This window comes from Melitaea cinxia, chromosome 10 (genome assembly GCF_905220565.1).
Source record: "Melitaea cinxia chromosome 10, ilMelCinx1.1, whole genome shotgun sequence".
Lineage (NCBI taxonomy): Eukaryota > Metazoa > Arthropoda > Insecta > Lepidoptera > Nymphalidae > Melitaea > Melitaea cinxia.
The window spans coordinates 41029-50994 of NC_059403.1; the positions used below are offsets into that span (position 1 = coordinate 41029).

Consider the following 9966-nt stretch of genomic DNA (forward strand, 5'->3'; position numbering starts at 1 on the left):
CTCACGAGATGCAGCGGCCGTCACCTCGCCGCCTCGAGTCACACCGCAGTACAACCGCGCGTAAAGTACGTAATGGAAAATTAATCTGCATAATAAATTTAAATATAAAGAGGATTTAAGAAATCCATTTCGTCCGTAAACATGGTATCGATAATAAATTTTCATTATACGAACACAGCTGTTACTAAGTATGTGTATGCAATGTCTCACTCAACTATGCCTTGTTTTATTAATTAAGTATGCAATAAACAGTACTAATTTGCTAAGCAAAAGAGATATCTTCAGCCTTCCGTAACTTTCGTTTGAAGATAACTAGTCGATATAAACAAGGCGATCGTGTGAGCAGGACCGTAACTTAAACGTCATAATCAATTATGTGTATTATTGGACGTCATGGGTGCAATAAGGGATCAGCTTCGTATGAGATGGAGTGACGCGCGTCGCCGCGGGACGCCGACACCGCGGCTGGGCCCAGTTACCCCCGGGCACTCGTTCTGACACTTATGATTCATCACACGCTCTTACTGAAGAATTAGCTATCAAATAATTCACCAAAATAACGTTAATCTGACATAATAAGAGGATTGTTTGGCGTCCGCATTAGATAGGCTAACTTGAACTGTCGTGTCATTTATCTAAACGAAAGATTTATCTTGAGACCGAAGTAGGTGCGTACTTTCGTTGGCATCTCGCAAATACTCAACAACTACTCGCCACATTTGATAACACACAATTGCAAATATTTGTTGAACACGGCAAAGGGTTTCACTCTATCAAAAGTTTTTGCGTCATAAAGTTGTTGTGTCAACTGGATCAGTTTCACTACGAAACTTTATATATTATAAAAGCTTACATTTCAAGTTCTCGAAACTCGTGTATTTTTGATACACGACCGCAAATTATAGCTTATTTATTTAATTTATAAAAAATAATATTGTTAAACAGTATCCCTTTTTTACTGTTTGGAAATACCCACAAGTCCCAAGGTCGCATATTAAACTCCAATTAGGTAAACGATCGACTGCACCGACCGAAAATGACCGATCTCGTTTTGTATAGGTACAGTGAATTTGTTAAATATTGGAGCAGTTACATTATTACGTACATTAATGGGTATAAAGTGTGACTGCTTTCTTAGAATATCTTCAGAGAGGAGCAGATGATTTCCTTCAGCACAGTTAAGAGCAGGAAACGAACATTGACGACATTCAATCTAAGACATCGCCTCACGCACGTGCGCGCCTCAATATCGTGCTCTTAATGCACAATATCGTGCTCTTAATGAGCGAAGATAAGAGCTCCCGACGTTAATGGCGACCTTCGACAGTGAAATGCAATCCTCAGCTCAGCTGTTACATAATGTTGCAGCAGTCGATGGACATCGCCGCTAAACTGATTCCTGCTAATTGTTTGTCCAAGTTCCGAGATTGCTCGCAAGTAATTACATACAACCGGCAGATGCGCACGCCTCGTCCCTTCAGCGCTTCTCTCGACAAGCCTCATGTGTGTGAACCGATACGACTTGTTGCTACTCTACAACTAGCGCACCAATTTTATTTAATTAGGGCTGAGTGTTACATAACTTAAAAATGTTATTGATACCCTGAGCGCATAGAATCATGGCTTTTCCCTACAAATTACCGGCATTAGGTACTCGTGAGTTTAATATTTAATGATATTACTGATGATGTCATTTCATCAGCTCATCATTTCAGGCTAGCGGTCGCCGGTCACTACTATACTCAGCGAAGTAAGGAGTTTCAAAATTGTTTTATATAAAATATCTGGCTTAAAGACAAGTCATAGGGAAACTGAATTCTTACCTGACGTGGAATGTCGGCAACGTGATGGTTAAATATTTTAAAGCACGATTTTCCCTAAATTAAAGTAGTCTAGGAAAAAAATAAAATTATTGTCGTTAGATCTTTTAATAGTTTAATAACTCTAAAGCATGACATTACAGATATTTCAGATTTATCTTTCACAAATAGACCGAGCATTAATATTCGTTGATTGTTCCACAATCGGTTGCTGTCGAAACTATTCGTTTTTAAACTATTTGTATTAACTGACGTGTTTAGTCGCCACTATTTTTTATTTCAATTCTGCCATAATTATGTCTTTTCCATTTATCGATTTAGATTTTTTGTCGTTTCGACGTCTCAGCAGGTAATTAAAATAGAACGAACGCAATAACGTTAAGTACTAAATGTACTTAGTCATTAGCGACTCATTTCAAGTTTAATTTTAAACAGTATCCAATTGGACTCCAATAAAAAACAAATTGTATAAGTTTTGGTTTATTTTCCGGTAGCGATTTTCGCTCATATCTCATTATAGCAGGCCCGGCGGTCACGTAACGTGTCTTGAGCTCTTGAGTCGCTCAACACTTCTACAGGTAGCGCCATGTCCACTACTTGAATGAGATAGAATTAGCTGCCGGCCGCCTCGCGCTCCGCTTATTGATTGCGATTACGTAACGGCTGATAGCGAACAGAACGACACATCTCCGACACATTTATCATCCACAGTTGTCGTTACAAAGCTTGGGAGCGTGTTTTGACTGTAAATGTCGGTCGAGTAGATCGAGGTTTAAGTAAATAATCTTCTGATGATGTCATAAATATATTTGTACAAAATCATAAGGTTATATTGGTAGAAATTGGGGATATTTCCATTTCTAAAGTTTACTCACGCGGTATTGATTATTGTCATAAATTAGTAAGGAATCCCTCTAATAGTCTAAACATTCTCAATTGCTTACGCAACAAACAATTGAGTGTTACCTTAATTATAGGCACACACAGCTTACATGAGAGTTTTTCATTACAAAAACATATAGAATTAAATCAATGAAAGTTAAATTATTACAATAAATTTGAAAGTAAAATAATCTTCTTTTTTAATAATTGAGTCATAATCTTACAACCCGTGATGTAAGTGATTCTTGTTTGGATCACTTTTTGATAAGTACTAATTTTCCCTTTATAACTATAGTTTTATTTTTTATCAATTTGTTTGTTTGACGACACGTTGGCGCAGCGGTCCCAGCACTGGTTTGTGGCTTTTTATTTTTTATTATATGTATTGGCCATACGGATGTTTGCCGTGGTGTTTGTGTAGTCCTTGTGGTTCTCCTCACCGTGCCTCGGAGAGTACGTTAAGCCGTCGTTCCCGGTTGTTATCATGTACACCTGATATTATGTATATCTGCCAACCCACAATAGAGTAGCGTGGTGGATTAAGCTCTGATCCTTCTCCTACACGGGGAAAGAGGCCTATGCCCAGCAGTGGGATATTACACAGGCTGAAGCGACTATTGTTCCGCAGACTAGAATATCTGACCGTTTTTCTGTTATGTTATCAGTAAATTTTAACAAATAGATCGTGTATATAGTACCACGGGTTATAACAAAGTTAATACCCTAAGCATTAAAACTGATTTATTAAAAATTAACCTTATGCCTATTATTGCTTCCTATGGTCCTAAACATGCTATCGAATATCTTATAAAGCGATAAAAGAGATCATTTACGAAAAAACTCCTTCCGTCATTTTGCCATCACGAAAGAAAATATTAAAACCCTGGATAACGATTTATAACAAAAAAAAACTTGGATTCTGGACAAAATGGGATTCTGGAAAAAAAATTATGAAAAAAATGAAATAAGTAACGCTAAAAACGATAGTAAAAAGTTGTGGAAATTAATAAAGAATAGATTAAATACTTCAAACAGAAACAGTAATTCATCAATTGACTTGTTCATTCTTAAACTCACTAAATGAAATTAACGACTATTTTATGCGATGACAAGCGGGTGACGACCATTCCTCCAATCTCCCCAGGAGATACACCCGATTCTCAAAAGTGAAGATTATTTATTTAGTGTTTGTTTATATATTTGATACATTGTTGCATATATTGGAAAACAATAACCTGAACCTAACGGCAACTCGACACCGAATGATTCATGAGCTCGAGGGCAACGGGAGCAGCTGCAGCGCCCGCCGGTCAACTTCACTGTTGCTATCGTGTTTCATATTGTGTCCGAGTCTCATACACCCTCAGAGCGGCGACCACTGTATGACGCAATTACGTGTATGTGAAGGTTTATATATATGAGATCAACACTACTCGTAATAAGAAAATAAGCATGGAAACATACTTTTCAGAATGTTGCTTTTCTGAGCATGTTGCTCTTTGAGCTTGAGACATCGAAAATATGAGTTACAAGTCATGCCATTAGTTGCGACCGTTATATCATTCTCAAGACTATCAATCTTTTAACATTTACGATAACCGATCTGTGCACTACACTGTTAAAAATTTCTTTGGTAAACTTACTAAAAATGTGTGGGAAGTTTTAACGCAAAACAATTTAGTAAATTTACTAAACAGAATGCTTCAACTCAATTTGAGAAAATTACAAAATGTTTTTGGAAATTTACCAAGCAGTTCCAGAAGATTTAAATAGTAATTTTATCATACAGTTTTGTAATTTTACTCAAGAATGTATCATGAAAATGCTTAGTAAATTTACTATGCTGTTTTGTAATTTTATTCAATAATTGATCATAAAAATGTTTAGTAAATTTACTACGCAGTTTCGTAACTACACCAACCAATTCATTTGAATTGGGTTTGATAAAATTACAAAATATTTTTGGAAATTTGCCAAGCAGTTACAGAAAATTTGATTAGTAATTTTACTATACAATTTTGTAATTTTAATCAATAATTGATCATAAAAATGTTTAGTAAATTTACTACGCAGTTTCGTAACTACACCAACCAATTCATTTGAATTGGGTTTGATAAAATTACAAAATATTTTTGGAAATTTGCCAAGCAGTTACAGAAAATTTGATTAGTAATTTTACTATACAATTTTGTAATTTTAATCAATAATTGATCATAAAAATGTTTAGTAAATTTACTATGCTGTTTTGTAACTATACTACTTAATTAAGTCTAAGTTGAGTGGAACCCTTTCGAATGCCACGAGTCTCGTTTCGATCGGTCAAGCCGTTCAAAAGTTATAAGAGGCCCGAGTAGAAATTTTTTCGTCTTCCTAGTCAGGACCGGACCGTGCATGCCTGATCAGGACTAGATAAGGCATGTAACGCAGATGATGTATCTGGACCTGATCAGGAAAACCTGATCTGGACCTGATCAGGAAAACCTGATCTGGACCTGATCAGGTTTTCCTGATCTCAGGTCATACCTGATCTGGACCTGATCAGGTTTCCCTGGTCAGGTCCAGATACATCATTTGCGTTACATGCCTTATCTAGTCCTGATCAGGCATGCACGGTCCGGTCCTTGGTTGCTTGATCCAAATCGAGTATGCCCAGAGCGGTCCTTTTAAATAAAACACGAATGTACAGTCTTGACAAAATTGTTTATTAAAAAACTTGGTTGTCTGCAAACCGTCGTAACAAAACATCTCCTCGGATGCATAGGCCGATCAGATAGATGCGGCACAAGCATACATATGAGCGTAACGAAGCCGGCGTTAATCGATTTATTAGACGTCACGTCAGAAAAAAAAAAAAAGAAATATATTATGTTACTTAACATACTATGTATATTTAAAATAACATATTATATATATTTAACTTAACATAACATAACAATACACTTTATTGTGCACTTAAACAGAAATAAAACTTATCCGATTGAAAAAAAAAAACATATTTATTTCCATTTATTTTTTTTCAAATGTATTATTTATTTTTGTTTTTACTTTAAATATCAATTATTTTTATGTTAAAGTTAATAATAATAATGATTGTTATTAAATATTATGAATTAATTTTTCTTTTTGTTTGCTTGGCAAAAAAAAAAAGATTTTAAAAAAGTAAATAAATTAAAAGCGATTAGTTGTTTTTATTTATCTTCATTAGATGGTAGTTTTTTGATCCTGAATACCCTGTACCCATCCCAATCTTTATTAATATATTAGCATTATTCAATACTGCAGACAATGCTTGAGGGAATTTATTATCGAAAATACTTTCTTGATTCTTTTCGAATTTCTGTCTTACTGCAGCTTAAATACAAAATTTAAATTAATCATGTACGTAATTAAATTAGTAATAGTAAAAAATAATTATTATTAGGTATAAAATAATAACATATAATTAAGAAATAATTAATTAGGTATCAATGATAGTAATCCTGCACTATATAATGATTAACATACTTTTTATAGAAGTGAAAAAGTCGTATCTTTGAAAACTTTTTTTTGAAGTTGCTTTAACTTCTACATAATTATGACATCTCTTGTTATATAAACACGAGTAATATTTCCCATATTATGGGTAAAAGTATTTTTTCCATCAAGAGAAAAGTATATATGTTTATTCTGGAAAAGAAAATTTATTATAATTATTTGTATGATTAATTAATTATTATGATTAGCATTTTATCAAATATGTCAATTTCAATATTGTCAGATAGAGCAACTATATTAGATCTTTCATATATTTGTATATAAGAATATAGTTTATTAAAAACTTACCATTTTATTTTTATATTTTTGGCCTTTTAATTTTTCATTGAATTTATCAAAATAATATCTTCCATTGTTGATAACGGAAATTCTAATTTTTGGACCACTGGATTTCCTTCAGGATCTGTTAATAAACTGAAATCTAACAGCTGAGTACTGTTATTTTTTTATTTCAGATAGGATTTGGGAACGTCAGCAGATATGGACTTTTAAATTCGCTAATTGTTTTGATAGACTGTTATTATGTTTGATACATTCCAGCAAAGAATCTGTTGAAAATAAATTATATATTACTTTTTTTTTTTAACTAACACAATGATTTAAATTTCAAATTGTTTCAAAATATTGAGAGATAAATATTATCACGATTACAACACTCCACAATTTCAGAATGGAATCTTTATTATGATTTTGTAAATAATTATAATAAGTATAGATATCCTAATAAATTAAAAACAATATATATTTTTTTCTTACCACTGGATACAGTATTTTTTGTTGATGATGATCTAGCTGCTAATATATTCATTTCAGCTTCTGTTTCAGATTTATGATGATGATGAAAAGGGATTATCAGCAATTGTTGCTGATAATACTGTCTTCATGTGCTATTTCCATAAGCATATTTATGTCCTTCAAACTCGAATTGATTTTTCTTATTTTTCTACTTTTAGTTGATGATGAAGATGATCAAGGTGGCATGGTGTGGATTATGAACTAATTTTTTTTCCTTTTGAGCCAACAATGTAGTTAGTACTGTCATTAATTCGTTTTTTTAGTTTCATTATTTATTTTCATAGGTTTACATAACGATGACAGTGGTGATGAAGATATCGAAGACGCTATTGATGTAGATGACCATTCGAGATTATGTTTTTAGGCTTGTTTCTTCACAATTTTTTGGTTACATTTTTTTGGCTTCTATTTCTTAGGTTCTAGTGGAATGAAAAAATTTGAAATAAAATTTCAGTATTATAACTTAATTGATAGTATAAAAATTAACGATTAAAAATAAATTTATATCAATTAATATATATCCCTTGTAAAAAAAAAACCGTAAAAAAATTATTAGAAATTAATCAACAATATTTACATTTTAAATAATAAATATTACCTGCAATTTCAGTGGATTCGTCAGTTAACTCTAAAGCTATTTGGCTAAATATATTATCTATTTTGAATCAATCCTTTGCTAATGCTTTTAATTTGAAACTTTTTTCAACAGCAGCCGCTTTTGCTTTAGCAGAATACTCATTATTGGTAGAGAAGAATAGGGGTTCTTTTTAATCTTATTAATTTTTCCTCTGCCTCTTCCATTGTTTCTGATAATATTAATTGTAATTGTGAATTACTTTCTTATTATTATGACAATGAAATAGCAATTCTTAAAAATCTATAATTTAAATAATAATTTACCTGCTGTGCCACTTATTTGAACTTATCTTTCTTTTTATTTATCTTTCTTCTTATTTTTATCTTTCTTCTCTTTAACTATCGTTTGTAATAATTTACAATACTTAGTACTTTTTAACAATGATTCAGGCTATTTACATCCGGTACCACGATATTCAATATATCAATTTCTTTATTGGATGAATCATTTAAAAATAAAACTAATGCATAAAAAAAACCATCTGAAAAAAACAGATTATTGAAATATAAAATTATTTTAAAAATAGTAAAGAATTGTAATGTATTTTTTCAATGATTTTTACTAACCTTAAATGTTTTACGTAATTAAACATAAAAACGAAGCTTTACACACAACACAAATTTTTATCTAGCTAAATTAGTCCACAAGTTCGTATTATGTACACAATACACACCGATACAAACGTCTAGAGAGAAGTTTATAGTACACTTTTTTTTTGTTTAACACAATATTAATATGGTTCAGTTTTTGTATTGAACTTATTTAATCTTGATATTATTTACATTAATATGCTAATCGACAAATAACTTTTAAGTTATATAAAAATATAATTATACTTTCAAGAAACGCTTTTTTATGACACAAAATTCTTTATCACTTCAAAGATTAATACACTGAAACACTGATGTGAGTGATGTGCGTCTTAACGAAGAACACTGTGAACAAGATCCGACATGTTCCTTCGTGACGTCACACGCTGTTGCTTATATTTCGTTCCTTATTATGTTGTATTTATATTAATATTTTCGTTAAGTTTTATTTATTGTATATAATTCAATGCAAGATTATATTATGTTATATTCGTTATTATATTCATGTTATTTAATAGAAATTAAAGGCAGTTTTTTATATATAATATACTCAATTGACTGGTGCTGAAGTGACCTATGAATAACAAATTAACAACTACAGACTATCAAATTGTGCTTGTAATACAATAAATGAATAAATCGATCATAATTATGATAAAAATAACTTTACGTCATGTAGGTAATTATTGTTTCTATAAATTTAATGAAAAACGGAAATAAAAATAGTATCTAATTAAGTCGAAATCTTGGAATTGAATTTCAAATCAAGAGTAAAGAAAAATAACTCTGTTCATTGATTTATTTATTTTTTGACGGCTATCTTAAAATTTAACTATGCACGCGTTAGTGAAATTTAATAAAGTCAAAATAACAGATTAGTATATATGTAGCTAGGTCTAAATCAGGCTAATCAGGCAGGGTTTATATCAAGAGTTATGGAGCAAAAATACTTGGAAAATCACATACCTACCTACTTATTTATCTAACAAATTTAGATTACAGAACAAACACACAGTTTTTTTTTGTATTCTGAGTTAACAAATTAGGTACGAAATTGGGTATGCAAATGAAACAAGTAAAATTATTGGTTTAAAGTAACAAAACAAGTAATAAACGAATAAATAATTAATATTTTTAATCTAAAAATATTTCATTAAATCGATGGAAATTTCTTCTGATTATTATTTAAAATCGAATTTGGTACCTATTATCTAATCTCTGAAACGGCTGGACAGATTTTGACGGGACTTTCATTGGCAGATAGTTGATGTAACAAGGAGTAACTTACGCTACTTAATACGAATAACTACGAATTGAACAATTTTTTTTTTAAATCCCACGCCGTCGAAGTTGCGGGCCCAGCTAGTAATATAATAAATACTTATATAAAAATATAATAAATTTAGATATACTTAAATATATAAATATAAGCGGGTAGAAGATTACGATTATAATAGTTATTATTATGTACTCAGCTATATGGTATTTACTAGACTAATAATATTAAACGATTAGATTCATTAAAATTTTTGGTCAAAAATATCTTGAATTGAATTAAATTGTTATTTATTCCATTGTTACAAATAAAATTTATGCTAGCTGAGTTCAGTTGAAAAAAATTCACACTAGATTAATCTGATTTGATGCAAATACAACTTAAATCATCATCATCATTTCAGCCGAACACAGATCCACTGCTGGACATAGG

At 31.2% G+C, this 9966-nt stretch overlaps 1 long non-coding RNA gene across 1 annotated transcript; it reads right to left on the reverse strand.

The window, feature by feature from the left end:
- Positions 1 to 5870: 5870 nt before the first annotated feature.
- Positions 5871 to 8645, reverse strand: LOC123656904. Its single transcript, XR_006743618.1, has 7 exons — positions 8235 to 8645; positions 7932 to 8149; positions 7630 to 7837; positions 6993 to 7450; positions 6525 to 6784; positions 6207 to 6368; positions 5871 to 6053 (listed from the first exon to the last, which is right to left on the reverse strand). It is a non-coding gene; the product is annotated as an uncharacterized LOC123656904 (long non-coding RNA).
- Between the last annotated feature and the right edge of the window lie 1321 nt (positions 8646 to 9966).